Genomic DNA, 13,997 nt, shown 5'->3' with positions numbered 1-13,997 from the left:
GGCCGGGCGAGGCGACGACCGAGCCGGGTGACGCGGGAGCCGAGCGGGGAGACGTGCATGTCCCATGCACGTCGATCGCCAAGAAGGGCTGCGCGACGGCCACGTGGGGGCGGCGGGCAGAGGGCGTGCATGCGCCATGCACGTTGAGCGACGGAGAGGGCGAAGCCGAAGAATCCTGCACAGAAGCAACAGGGCCTGGGACAGGCGTGTCAGTAGACAAATAGGACAAGTCGTATTTGCGCATATGGTCACTCGTAGCCGGTTCAGTGGTAGGAAAAGAGAGAACATCAGCCAAAGAAGAGACATCGACAGTGACCCCAGTAGTGGCATAGGGAAAAACAGACTCGTCGAAAACAACATCACGGGAGATGTAGATACGTCCCGTGGAACGATCAAGACACTTGTATCCCTTATGCATCGGACTATAGCCCAAGAAAACACACATGATGGATCGGAAAGCAAGTTTGTGTGCATTATATTTGCACAAACTAGGCCAGCAGGCGCACCCAAAAGTGCGAAGAAACTTATAATCGGGGTGCACCTTAAGGAGACGATATATGGGTGTGTCTTGTTGAAGAACAGGTGTAGGCATGCGATTAATGAGATAGCATGCCGTAAGGAATGCCTCATCCCAAAAACGCAATGGGAGAGAAGAATGAGCCAGCAAAACAAGGCCTGTTTCAACAAGATGATGGTGTTTGCGTTCAGCAATGCCGTTCTGCTGAGACGTGTGCGGGCAAGACACACGATGAGAGATGCCAGTGCGTTGGAAATAACGATGCAACCGGTGATACTCACCACCCCAGTCGGACTGAACAACTATGATTTTAGTGTGGAGAAGACGCTCAACATGAGCCTGAAAGGCATAGAATACTTGCTCAACGTCAGACTTATGCTTAAGGAGATAAATCCAAGAGAAGCGAGAGTAATCGTCAACAAAGCTCACATAATATTTATAACCTCCGGAAGAAGCAATAGCTGCCCCCCAAACATCAGAATGAATTAACTCAAGAGGCATAGTAGAAACATGATGTGATAAATGATAAGGCAATTGTCGACTTTTAGCACGCTGACAAGCATCACACATGGAAGTCTGACGTTCAGAAGAACACACTAAATCATTATTCCTAACAATGTTGTGAACAATATTATTCGAGGGATGACCGAGACGCTGGTGCCACTGGGACGGGGTGGTCTTCACGCTAAGGGACGCTTGGCGGATGGAGGATGACAACGCGCGACCGAACGGGATGGGGTAGAGTCCACCATGACATCTACCGTGAAGAAGTATTTTCTTCGTGGCCGTGTCGTTGACAAGGAAAAAGAAACGATGAAATTCCACAAAAACATCATTATCAAGGACGAGACGATAAACGGAGAGAAGATGTTGATGAATGTGTGGTAGACGAAGAATATTGCGTAAACGAAGGGATGAACCGGGTATAGTGGAATGACCAATATGCGAAATAGACAAACCTGCACCGTTTGCCACTTGCACTTGATCCTTCCCGTCGTAGCGCTCGTGGAAGTGCAGACGATCAAGATCATTCGTCAGGTGGTCCGTCGCACCGGTGTCTAGAATCCAGTGCGGCGGCTCATGGGAGGAGGATGTGGACGCGGAGTTGGCGGCGCGGTGGTCATGATCATAGCGGTTGCGACAGTCGCCGGCCTCATGACCCCAATTCTTGCATATCTGGCACCGGGGACGCCAGCGGCGGTTGCGACCACCCCCGTTGCCACCTCCGTTTCCTCCTCCATTGCGGCTATTGCCGCCGTTGTTGTTGTTACGACCAGAGGGGTTGCCCTGGCTGTTGCCATAGCCGCCCGAGCTGGGCGGGAGGGAACCGGCGGAGGGGCGGCCACCGCTCGGGCGGCCAGAATCGGAGGCTCGGCTGGAAGTGTTGTTGTAGACGGGCCGAGACGCGGCGTTGGCGGAGGACTGCCAATCCTCGTGCTCGGACTGCTGCTGCTGAAGGGCCTCGTAGTGGAGAACGCTGGAGTAGAACGCGGGGAATGTGATTAGCACGCCCGCGAAGTTCATGGAGGCGGTGATGGGGTTGAATGCCGAGCCGAGCCCGGTCAGCATGTAGTCGATGATCTCATCATCGCGAAGAGGAGAGCCGGCGGCGGCCATCGAATCAGCGAGGGCCTTGACCTTCTACATATACTCGCCGGCGGGACGATTGCCCTTACGCAGCGCCTGAATCTGGCGCCGGAGGTTGCGCACGCCAGCGCTGTTCTCGGCGGCGAACATGGTGTGCACGGCCACCCAGGCGGCGGCGGCCGACTTGCAGCCAATGAGCTGCGCGGAGATCTCCATGCTCATCGAACCGAGAAGATGCCCGAGAACCTTCTGATCCAGCGTCCACCATTGCTCTGATACCAAGTTAGAAAATAGGGTTTAGGATTTTCCGTGGAGCAAAGCCTCTCCACGTCTTTCTATATATATATAACAATCAGCATACAATTACATACGTACATGGTACGTGTACATGACACGTAGACCTATTTTAACATACTTATCTTATTTCATTTGATTAGTACTATTGGGCTACTGGCAGTTATTGTTCAGAAGCCTGATTGTATATTGATGCTGAACTTTGGTTGTCTTTATCCCAATTTAAGATGTTATGGTGCTACACAACTATATATACGTATGTTCTAATAGCCTGATTGTTCAATATTGAATAGTAATTGCTGCCATTTCAAAAAAATGATACATCTAATTTTTCCAATGGTTCATCTTCATTGCAGGGTGATATGGAGGAACCAAAAGTGCCAGAAGCATCACTTCATGAAACATTCAGGGATGAAACTTTTTTGGCATATGACGAAATTTTGTTAAAGGTAAGTTGACTCTTTCACTCGCTTACCTTGTTCTTTTGGTATGGATTACTACTCTAACATTTTAAAAATCACTACTGTCAGGTTTTAGCTATCCTATTGAGTAAATCTCAATCAGTGTTTCCATATATGGCTAGGATCAACATTATCATAAATAGGTTCATATCTAGATGTGAGAGAACCAAGTTTCTATAGTATCGTAAAATTAAAGCTTGAAAAGCTTTTTTTCACATGTGATATTAGTTTCATCGCTTGAAAAATACTTAATAAGTGATCCAGTCCATTTGTTCAAAATTGGTGAAACAATATGCTCTGGGTAATAATTTACCGAGCAGAGCATTCCAGTAATCATATTTCAAGCATGGCTAGAGTGTGTTACAACTGGATAATTTCTTGTGTTAATACTTGGAGATCTGGATGCACATGAATAGTGAGCACATGTTATCCTCCACAAGTTGCACCACATGTTAACCTGATGCATGACAGAAGTGTAGCATTGATCTAAAAGTTGATCTTGCAATTAACATCTATCTTAATGGTAACATATTCTAGAGCTTATCCTTAACTTTTTTAGAATTTTGTTAAAAGTATTGCCTATTCATCATGTTTGTTAAAGATGGAGATTGAAAGGAAGGATAATTCTAATCATTAGTATCTTCATGGGTTCATTATCTTCATATTCATAACTTTAGATGACCAATTGCTTTCTTTAACTAGTAAGGATTATTAATTATTGCCAATGTCTTTTAACTCCCTATACATCATGTATCACTGTATTATGCTGATTTGAGACATAATGAGGTACACATATTCCTATGATTCATCTAGCAGTATGTGATTTCTTGACATTTTCCCAGCAATTTCACTTTGGTTTTCTTCTTTGCTTTTAGGTATTTGTGTGATTGATCAGAACTACATACATAACAATGCAAGGACACAATATAATATGGCATTTTCAATGCTAGCACATGGAGCGGCAAGAGGGAGGAGAGGAGCTACCATGGTGGCCAGGTAACTCTAGGATGGAGGGGAATTGGTGTAGAATAAGCCTGCACTCTTCATGAAAATACATAGGATAATTATGAAACAAGGTATTGAAAAAAAACCAAGAAAATATAGGTGACCAAATACTTGAGGGGATGCAACTCTGCAAGACTGAAATTAATGAAAAGGTAAGCCTTTTCTTTTTTAGATGAACAAACAGCTAAGCCAGCTGAGTAGCGATCTCCAGTAGCTCCCCGATCGCCAGTGGTCAAAGATTGTCCGCTGAAAGATGAACAAGTGATCATGTTCTATCATTGTTGAAAGGAGTAGTGAATGCTGATGTATGTATATTTTTCGTTCAGTGTATTGGAAGGGTAAATTTGTATATACTTTACTGGCATTATTTAGTGGATTTTAACATATTTGATATATTGGATTTTATGTTGTGTTCTAATGGTGCTTCAAATATTTTTACAGAAGATATAAGAAAATACCAGAAACAAAATATTTAGCATACTATATGCATGTCTAGCATAGTAACTGAGGTGTAGCATGTCTGCATGTGTTTGTATATATGGTGGAGTTTGGTCATGGCGAGGTGCGACTTGCGGTGAGGTTTGTGGCTGGTGAGGGAGGCCTCTGAGGGGCGAGGACCTACATTGGACGCGTGCATGAGGGGAGTGTCTTTGATGTAGTCCGAGATACGCCTCGCGGAGGGAGGGGAGCGTGAAAAGTGGCGGATTGCAATTGTTTGGATGTACTCGATCTAACGACTGGTATGCATGCTTGAACAATAGTACATATGTTATGTGAGTAATGTATGATAAAGTGAAACATTGGTGGACATGGCATCGTGGCAGAGCTGGCGGAGAGATGTAAGGGGTGATGTTCAAGCCCACGGCAGAAGTGATGGCCAAACGGGGTTCCTTAGCGCTGGCGAGGAGGCCGATGAGTTCCGAGGACCAATGAAATATTGCAGTAACAATGTATTGGGTTCCATTTTCTGGCGGAGAAGAATTGATGAACGACATGTGTGAGATTGGTTTGTTCATTCATTTATCGATCCTTATTCCACTCAACTTAGATTCATTTACTTTTGTGCTTACCCACGGTTTGATGGATCGAGAAATTTAGTGATATTGATTGCAATGAGGAATATCATATATCCATAAACCTCGGATTTTTTCCCCCGTAGAACATGATCATGATGAATCAGGAAGATTTAAAAATTCCCGTGGCAGCGCACGGGCATTCTACTAGTATTACTTGTAATCATCATGGTCTGTTGTAGTGGTCCAGGTCTGAACTGAGACGGGGGTCCTCAGCCAGGACCACTAGGCCAAGAGTCGGTACGGCGAGGGACCCCCTATGTAGGACACCGTCAGTAGCCCCTGAACCGGTCTTCATGTTTGGCCGCAACTCAATTCATCAGAATTGCTTTGCTTTTTTAAGTGCCTATCTTGAAGCTGGTACACCGAAAGTACATCCTCGGTGTGCAGTCTAGGGCTGAGCCACTTCTGAAGTGTTTTGGACCTCCTCGGTTATGACGAGCGGCATGAAAATTTAATCCGAGGGCTTGCCAAAAATGTTCTCGCGCAGCTAGTCCGTGGGCGCGAAGTATTCCCGCGCATCGGGGTGGTGGTCATGTGGCCTAGTTCTGACAAGATAGACCAGTCTTTTCCATGGGCCCACCTAGCCATCTGCCATTTTAGCTCTGATGGTAAATGTGACATGTGAACGTGGTGTGGGCTCGACCAAGGTCACGTCACGTCAAGTGAGATCATGCATATCGTAGCGCCCAATGACTAACTGGCTATCCCCTTGACTCCCGTGTGTAATTAATGTGTTAAAATGGGGAAACGAAGTGATTTACTACCACGTGGCGGTGTTATCCTGTCACCACTCCATTTCTACTCCCCCTATAAAACGGAAAGGGGAGACTGGGTGATTTTTTTATGCTTTCATTCCCCGGCCTTCTTCATCCTCGGGCCTAGAACTCCTGCATCCCTCTCAGCACCTCACTCAAAAGCAGCGCCTTCCGCCCATGGTCACTCACGAGCCATGGCTGGAGACGAAAAATGGAGCAAGGGAGGGGAGGTAACCATGGCCGAGAAGAAACTAGCAACGGAGCCCAAGGCTCCTTCCTTAACCAAGGGCAAGTGGAATCCCTCCAACGTGGATTAGGCCCAACTGGACTGGTTGGTCGTGGTCGGCTGCTACTTGTGAGCAGCGTTGGGATTTCTTCGAAGAGGAGAGAATGAAGCAGTACACTATAGATAAGTATTTCCCTCAATTAAGAACCAAGGTAATCAATCTAGTAGGAGAACCACATAGAACCTCGTTAGCAACACCTACATACACAAAAAGCAAATTTTGCACCAAATGCAAATAAGGGGGTTGTCAATCCCCTCGGCAGTTATTTGCAAGGATCAAATCTCATAATGGTAGGTAAATAGGTAAATTGGAAAACAAAATAAAATAAAGAAAAGTGCAGTAAGGTATTTTTGTGTTTTTATATATGGTAAAAGTAGACTCAGGGGCCATAGTTTTCACTAGAGGTTCTCTCTCAAGCACATAACATACGATGGGTGAACAAATTACTGTTGGGTAATTGATAGAAAAACGCATAGTTATGATGATATTCAAGGCAATGATCATGTATATAGGCATCACGTCCTAGACAAGTAGACCGACTGCTGCCTGCATCTACTACTATTACTCCACTGACGTGGTTTGAATCTGCGTCGGTATTTCCCCAAAGAGGAAGGGATGATGCAGCACATCTACGGTAAGTATTTCCCTCAGTTATGAAACCAATGTTATCAATCCAGTAGGAGAACCAACAAACACTATGTAAACGGTACCTACACACAAAGAACAAATATGTCGGGGTACACGAACGGGGGCATATGTTTTCCCCTGACTTGTGCACGGACAACAAGCCACCACCCGGCAAGATTACAATATCCAAGACCAGACCAAGCACAAGAGATCAGCTCTTTGGAGAATTAGAGTGCGGATCAGGAAGACCAAGTCAAGTTAAAGAAGCAAGACACTACTAAGGGAAAACCTCCCTTGCCGGGCAGGAGAGCTTGGCGAGGTGCAGGTTACCCCAGAAGCCAACCTCAATACTGTCCCGGCAGGCCTGCCGGGGCCTACGGAGTTGAACTACCCCGCCAAGGCTCCACCGCACCACCTCACAACGACGCAAGTCATCGATCGGTGTGGTGTCAAGCCCTGAAGTGACTAAGTGGTTGTATCTTGCCACATGGCAGCAACTTCCTATGGAAATCACCTCCAAATGACACCCGTCCAGTGACGTGTCACGCAGACAGGAGAGAAGGTGGCCATGATGTGATGCTAAGCGGCGCATTTAATGCACTCTGCCCTGTCTGCAGAGTTAGGTATGATAGCACTGATCGCTATCTAATCAGCACACAATGACTGATTTGCCACTGTGGTGACCACTTGATCTATAAAAGAGGCCCATTGCAACCATAAAAGGGATTCAGACCCTTGTACGCTCATACGCGCGTAGTTGCTCTCGCCCCGAGGCAACCCTGCTGGGCAAGAGCGCTGCATTGCGACCACAATCCACCATCAATCCACCAAAGCAGGAGTAGGGTTTTATGCCTCGCGGCGGCCCGAACCTGGGTAAAAATGCCTGTGTGATCTCTGTCGTGTTGCGCAACGCTCTCCGGTCTTTGTGCTGTGCTCATCCCCCCTGCCGAACCACAAGGAGCTCATGGCCCCATAGGCGGCCGTGGTTTCCCATGACATCTTTGTCGCGCCAGGTAGGGGGATGCGCTTGCGCGAACCCGAGAATCGTACGTAGCGCCTCATCTTCATCATCATTTTCTTCATCAACGGCTTCATCATCCGTGACACCCGAGAAAAGGCGGGAGGTGATGGGAACGGAGAGGGGGAGCGATGTCGCTTCCCCCACACCCCGTTTAATCTACATCGCTTCCCTCCGCTACAGCTGCTGCAGCGGCAAGAATCAATAATGGCGGTGGCAAACCAACCCCTGCAGTTCGGGCGGCGTGATCACCATGCAAGCCCCATCCAGGGGAAAGGGACAAAGTGCATAGGTACAAGGTTTCTCTTTCCGCCACCCTCTCTTATCAACGATCCAACCACTTTGGGTTTTAGCATCATCAACATCGATGAGTACCGCGCGAAACTCGGTTCAGTATTTACCCTGCTTAGGGAAATCCTGAGTGGAGCGCTGGTGCAAATCCGTTGATCGACTACCCGGCAAGTGTGCTCCGGCAAGGCCGTCCGCATTAGCGTGACTTCTATGCGAGCCGCCACCAGATTGTTTGAAAAGTATGGAGTGGGGGAGAGAAAAACCGGTCGTACCTTGCACCGCGTCCTGCCACCACAAGATACATATGATTTTCCTTATCGGCCCCTGCCGGGAGCCTGAGAGCTACGCACACGGCATCAATCCTTCCCGAAGCATGCAAACGCGGCAAGCGCTCGCTGAAGGGGATGGGAGGAAGCGAGGACGAAAGCTAAGTCCATGCAGTCATTGCTCTCTTATGAGTTTAAGATTCGGCATTTGTTTATCCCTAGGGTATTGAAGTGTTCGTATGAGGAAATCCCTCATGTGATGGCACCTTGATAGTTTCTCTGTTTGCTCCCTCATTCTGTTTCGAGCCTGCTCGTAGAATAAGCGGCTGCGTCGAGAATTACCAAGGAAAAACCTGCCGGGATGCATCCACGCCAAGATGGATGCTAAGGGCCTACCCCTTACAACAATCACGACAAATATGATATCGGCAGGCAACCAAACCATGTGTCAGATTCGGGGCTCCACAGACCCAAGAAAGGTTCGAACTCAGGATCGTGTGCAAACAACTCAACCTCTCCAGCCAACGAATCCGTCGCTCTCACAGCCTAGCTCAATGAACGGGAAAGGAAAGAGACACGACAGTTTACCCAGGTTCGGGCCACCTTGCGGTGTAAGACCCTACTCCTGCTTTGCGGTGTATTAGCCTCGTGAGGGGCTGAGGATGAACTAGTACAAAGGAAACAACCTCAGGAGGTATGTTCTTGTGTGGGTGTGAGCTAGTGAGGGTTCGGATTCCGGATCCCCTCTTATGGTGGTGGCTAAGCTGTATTTATAGTGGCCTCAATCCTCTTCCTCCAAAACGAAGGCGGGAAGGGATCCCACAGTGGCCAAGTTTGAAGGGAGACAAGTAGTACTTATTATCCTGACGAAAGGTGGTCTTCGCCTGCAAAGCTTCTGGTCGTGACGTTGTGGTGGGCTCGGTGATGAAATCCGTCCTAGCGGTCTTGGTCTGCTTTCACGGGAATGGAAACCTTTGGCTGATTCCCTGGGACCCCACGCCTGTGCTTGCCTCCTTACCACCAAAGAGGAAACCTGCTGCTCTGCTCCCGCTGGTGCCCGCCTGGCCTTGGTCGTCATGGCTTGCGTCACCTCAACCTCATGAGGTGAGCGCATGCATAGGAATCTCCGCTCCTCAGGAGCCAGCCTGGGGAGGCCGCTCCTCTGGAGGTCTTGGTGTCGTCCGCCTCATGAGGCTTGGCCCCTCGCGAGGGTCTTGTCTTGTCAATGTTGAAGATGGGCCGTACCAGGCCATCGATGGAGCCATGTCGTGGGCCGCAGGTAGGCAAGTCTAGGTACCCTGGTTCCCAGAACGCAGACAGTAGTCCCCGGGCCCAAGGCGCGCTTGGACTTGGCTTCGAGGCGAAGCCAAAGGGCAAGGGCGGAGCGTCGCGGGCCCCAATCGCCTGTGGACCGAGTAGACGTGTGGCGCTTGATGGGACGTGGGCGTCTCCACTTCCCCACGCTGCCTCGGCAACTGTTCGACTTGACGACTGCCTGCTGCATGCAGAAAAACCATCATTACTTGGAATCATGGGAGGGAGGCGGTTGGCCTCCCTCTGGCTATAAATGGGAGAGGGGGCGGAGCCCCCTGCTCATGTTCGTCTTCTCGCTGCTCACTCCTCCTTCCGATTTGCCCCACCGTGTTGTCGAAGCATCCATGGCGCGAGTGAGGAGGTTTTCCGCTGCGGAGAAGGGAAAAACCCCTCGGGTGGAACCTGAGCTGCTCCCGTCGAAGAAGCGGCCCGATTGCTCCCGTGACGCCACCACAGAGCCCATGGTGACGCGACCTTGGCATGAACGGGCTCTGCCGGGCTTCCCGGTCCCCGTGCATGCCCGTGGCCGATGCCCCGATGAGCAGGGCCGTAGAGGAGAACAGGTGGTGGCTGTACGACTGCCTCACTCACGGACCCACGCTGAAGGCACGACCCATGAGTTTGTGGTGTGGGCGGCAATGCCGCCGCACACATGGATCCGGCTCCTGAGGTCTCTCGCAAGGGAGATACCGTCGAGGGGCCCATTGAGTCGTTGTTGCAGCACGACGGGTGTTGCGGCCAAGCTTCAGAGGCGGAAGTTGAGGTCGTCAACCCCGGCGATGTCTTCATGACTCGAGGATGGGGTGCGATCGCCTGCGCCTGCTGCCCGGAGGGAGGCCATGCCATCCACTTCGAGTATGACGAGGCGTCGACGCTCTTCTTCAAGGTCTCCGGCAAGGATGGTCGGCACCTGGAATGCTGCCCCAGGGGAGGCGATCGACGCGACGAGGCCGCCGGCGGGGAACTTGCCCTTGGCCTTGTCCGCGATTCTTCCGACAGCAGCAGCGCCTCCTCGGGGCACGGCTCGAGCGACGACGACAGCTACGAGCCGCCGTGCCTGAACCGCAGCAGCGGCATCAACCCGGCGTCGTCGGTGACGCCGCCAAGGCCGTAACTTCTTTAGGGGTTTTCCTTTTGCTTCATCTCTGCACGAAACCATGACGAGCCCTTGGAGGTATGTAAAAACTGTGATGCTTTTGTCTGGATGTTATTATTCCCAATCAATGTTGTGTTTATGTTTTTTGCTGTGGCACGGTTCCCCCTTTCATCCTTACGGTAGCTTAGTGCTCTACGTCGGTAGGACCCAGTCCCCAGGCAGGCTTCAGCCGTCGCTGGTATGCCAGGTCGCGATGCCGTGGTCAAGACCAGGTGGTGAGCGGCCTGAGGTCCGGTAAGAGCCCCTGAGGCGTGATGCTCAGGGGGTCCCCTTTGATGCGCAAGCGGTTTCCAAAAGACTGAAAGGGAAGTAGCCTTGACCGAGTGAGATCGCGAGAGGAAAAGTGCTAATCGTAAGGTTCACGCTCGCGGGTATGGGATGACTTATCTTGGCGAGCTTGTGATTATCCCCTTGTTGTGAGGGCAGCTTTTTGCGTGACGCCAGGCTGCGCCCTGGTGGTGGTGGTGCTCCCAGGCAAGACTTGCGCTGACCCCTTCTTACTCGCTCATCTAGATGCTCTACGTCCTCGGGTCCCGGCCCTCGAGAAAGGCTCAGCCGCCGCTGGTATGCCAGGTTGCGATGCCGTGGTCAAGGCCAGGGGTGAGGGCTCGAGAACCAGTAGGAGTCCTAGAGGCGCGATGCTCACGGGGGCCCCCTTTAACATGCAAGCGAATTGCGTGTAAAAGGAGTGGCTGGCCTCGCGAGGGTGCCTTGGAGGGGTCACGACTCGTGGTGCTGGCGGGGCCGCTCGTGGTCCCGACTCCGGAGGTCCCTGCGAGTTAGCTGAAGAAAGAAAACATACACTACTGCAGGATGGTCCAAACGCGACACTACGATCAGAGATCCTTCGACGAAACTGTGTGCGATGCCATAATCGCAAACAGTGGTGTAAAAAACCCGTCAAAAAAGGTGCAAAATGTTTGCGATGACGGATGCATCAAACACGGTTCAGATTTTAGTTGCATGTGCGATGCAGGGCATACGGTTCAGTTCTGTGGCTCGATCGTCTAGTCATCTACTTCTTGTGACGCTCCCGCCACTGCTCTGTGGCTCAATCCCTCGTCTGGGGCAGGAAGAAGACACTTCCTCATGTCAACGATCCGCCTGTAGATCTCGTAGCTTGTGTACGCGTCCATGGCCGCATACTTGACATGTTGTTCATCCAGTCTCTCATGCCACATACTGTGCCAGGCGTTCTTGTCCTTCTTGCTCTCATTCTTCATCTTCATGTAGTAGGGGTCGATGATGACCGAGGCGAGGTCAACCAGGGAGTTCAGTTTGTTTTTGTCGCTGCCCCAGACTTTGTAGTGGTGCTGGATGTTGACAAGATTCGGGCATTTCAAGTCCGATACCTTGAGCGCTTTTAGATCGTTAGTGGTGTCCACCGTAGCGAAACTGTAGTCGGAGCTGTTGATAAACCTGGAGAAATGCTCGCAAGGCCTTGTGGCAAGGTGGTAGTGGTAGACGAGGACGTCATGTCGCATGCACAACTGGGCGACGACAACCTTCTGATCGTACCCGGCGCGACCGATGGTGTACTCGAGGTCGAAGCCGACCACTCGGTACTTCTCCTCGGCAAGGAACTGCTGGTACTCTCCACCGAGACCAGATCGCTCGTGTACACCATCGAGAGGGCCTTCCCCCTCACGTGGGTGTCCACTATGTCATGCGTGGTGAACTGCCCGCCGTTGTTGTTGGCGGCCGCTGGCAGCGCCATTGGAACCGCTGGATGTCCTCTCTGTATGTGTCGTTGTGGGTGTGCTTATATATTGTGTTGTGTGACGCGAGAGATGAAGGTAAATGGCCACAGGAATAAATGGGGGCCGGGCAGCCTGGATTCTCTGCGCGTCCACATGACAGTTTTTGCAGCAGGTAACTACAGTGTGTTGATGATGAACTCCTTGCTCTTGTGCTTCAAATGATAGTATCCCCAACACTCAACTATCTCTCACGGATTTGGATTTGGTGGAAAGAAGATTTGAGTGGAAAGCAACTTGGGGAAGGCTATAGATTAAGATTCTTGTGCTTGGATTGGAATGTCTTGGTCTCAACACATGAGTAGGTGGTTCTCTCTCAGAAAATGTATGCTGGAAGTGTAGGCACGTTCTGATGGATCTCCTCACGAATGAAGAGTGGGTGGAGGGGTATGTATAGCCTCCACACAAAATCTAACTGTTACACACAATTTACCAAATTCGGTGAGACCGAATCATGAAACTCGGTGAGACCGATTTAGTTCAAAATGTGAACGTTAGGCTATTCGGTCGGACCGACCTGTCAACTCGGTGGGACTGATTTCACTAGGGTTAGGGCATAACGTAATCTCGGTGAGACCAATCACATAAACTTGGTAGGACCGATTTCTGTAATAGGCAAACAAAGAGTTGGCCGGGCAAACTCGGTGGGACCGAATCTCTCATTCCGGTGAGACCGAAACGTTACGAAAGGGAAACAGAGAGTTTGCATTGCGAACTCGGTGGGACCGATCGCTCATCTCGGTTGGACCAAAACGTTACGAAGGGAAACAGAGAGTTTGCAATCCCATCTCGGTGAGACCGAGATCCCTATCGGTGATACCGAACTGACTAGACTTTCTGGCTATGGCTATGTCAAATGAACTCGGTGGCGCCGGATAGATCAAATCGGTAGGGACAATTTTGACTTTTGGTTTGAGACATATGTGGAAATGAGAAAGTGGTTGAGGGCTTTTGGAGCATATCACTAAGCATTTGAGCAAGCAAGCCATTAAGCAACACCTCATCCCCTTTTAATAGTATTGGCTTTTCCTATGGACTCAATGTGATCTTGGATCACTAAAATGAAAATGTAGAGTCTTGAGCTTGAGCCAATACGTGTCCTTAGCATTTTGAGGGGTCGACATTCCTAGTCCATGCCATGCCAATCATTGAATTCCTGAAATGATCATCTTCAAAGAACATTAGTTCAATGAGCTATATGTTGTTAGGAATTACTAAAACCACCCAGGGATAGTTGCAGTTTCAATCTCCCCCTTTTTGGTAATTGATGACAACATATAGATCAAAGCTTCAACAAATGATAATAAGAATTAAACACATTGTCGCTTTGAGAAGTATGTGATAAGTAGGAGCTCCCCCTAAATTTGTGCATTATTTAAAATTTGCTTTTGAATGCAAATGCACAATCGATTAGGATCATGGGTTACTCTTCCATGTCACATACATCTTGGTGGAGCGCTCAAAATGATAGAAAGTAAAAACATGCACTCATCACCAAGCAAAGTGAATGATCATACAAGAGATATAAAAGATAACATCATCCAAGCAAGCATTAAAGTAGGATATGATCAAACACATGATCATAC

This window comes from Aegilops tauschii, chromosome 3 (genome assembly GCF_002575655.3).
Source record: "Aegilops tauschii subsp. strangulata cultivar AL8/78 chromosome 3, Aet v6.0, whole genome shotgun sequence".
NCBI lineage: Eukaryota > Viridiplantae > Streptophyta > Magnoliopsida > Poales > Poaceae > Aegilops > Aegilops tauschii.
The sequence above is the reverse complement of the archived record's forward strand: the minus strand, read 5'-3'. Positions refer to the sequence as shown.